The following is a 1,612-nucleotide window of genomic DNA, read 5'->3' as shown; positions in this document are numbered from 1 at the left end:
AAAAAAAAAACACCTTTAATGACTTATCTAGTATCACAAATCAATAATGCATTATAAATATATGACAAACACCTACTGTAATGCGCCTGGGCACACAAACCACAGCCTACTCCAAATGTCCTTTTATCAAGTTTTATCATCATCATAAAACAAGACAAGGTTATTTACAGATGTTAAGTCTGATAAGCGTAATACAGGAGTGTAAGGCAAAGGCAGGTCAGGAACAATCGGAGGTCAGGGCAGGCAGCAGACAAGAGTAGTCACCAACAATCCGAGGTCAGGGCAGGCAGAGTTCAGGCAAGAGTCAGGTTTCAGACCAGGTCGCTATGGTAATGAGAAACCGGATTAACATAAACCAACACAAAGGCCCTGATTTATGAAAGCTCTCTCTCACTTTCACTTTCACTCTCACTTTCAGAAGTGAACTGGGTGATCCAGAAAACATGGAATGGATTTTTAAGAATCATTTTCTATTTGCTAGCAAATGTTTTGAATCCTGGACTAGATCCATTCCAGGTTTGCTGGATCACCCAGTTCACTTCTGAAAGTGTATTCTCTCCATCCATGGAGAGCTTTCATAAATCAGGGTCACAGGACGCACCCAAGCACATTGTGTTCACAAAGGCTTACAGCGGGCAATGGTGTTCAGGACAGGTTCTCCTTAAATGGCCAGAGTGACCAATGACCTTGCGCCACCTGGCGCTATTTGATAGGAGGGTAACTGAATCCCTTGTGGCCAATCAGAATTCAAACTAACTATGTCCCGCCCCGTGGCGAGGCAGCCGTGTGCCACGCCCTCGGGGGGTACAAGAGGCACGTGTGGTAGCGCGCACACCTCTTCCCACAGCACCCCTGGGACGTGCCTTACTTTGCGCCTCCACAGGAGTGCTGAGAACAGGACTTTCAGTGATCACGTCCATAGGGATGCAAGGGATGCCTCCTGGCCGAACAGTAGTTTAGCTAGGACGGATCCCTCCGCCTGCAGAGAGAGACACACTGCGAGCAGGGCAGCAGCCTCGGCCATGCTGCCTGCTGCAGCAGCATCTCCCTCTGTGGCTGGGATCCCCAGGGACGCGCGGGCTCGCAGAACAGGTAAGTTCCTTACACCTACATTGCTAAACCTTTGCAGTCCCCAGTCAGATTACATAGTCTAAATCACATATTCCAGCAATCTATATATCATGCATCACTTGCCTTTTAGAAGTAGCATACAGTAAGTGGCTTTAGATTGCCCTGACCTCTAACCTTTACAGGATATAACATGATATGAAGTCAGTAGGACGATAGTTGTTGCTTCCCTGTTAATAAAACAAACAGTTTTTCAAATATGTTTAAATAAGTCAGAAATATCTAGAACAGGTGTTCTTAACCAGGGTTCCCTTGAGGTTTTTAGGGGTTCTTTGAGAAATGAGCAATTTGTCCCTCTCAGGTTAGTTTAAGACATAATAATGATTTCTTTGGCTTTCTGTAAGGGTGACATTCTTCACACTGGACAGCAATGTAAGAGACATTCTTGTCATTGACCTCTGCACTATACTGTGAGTTGTGCATAAAGATATATAGGTAAAACACAAGGGGTTCCCCAATAAACCTGAAAGTTATTTCAAGGGTT

This window comes from Pyxicephalus adspersus, chromosome 3 (genome assembly GCF_032062135.1).
Source record: "Pyxicephalus adspersus chromosome 3, UCB_Pads_2.0, whole genome shotgun sequence".
Lineage (NCBI taxonomy): Eukaryota > Metazoa > Chordata > Amphibia > Anura > Pyxicephalidae > Pyxicephalus > Pyxicephalus adspersus.
The sequence above is the reverse complement of the archived record's forward strand: the minus strand, read 5'-3'. Positions refer to the sequence as shown.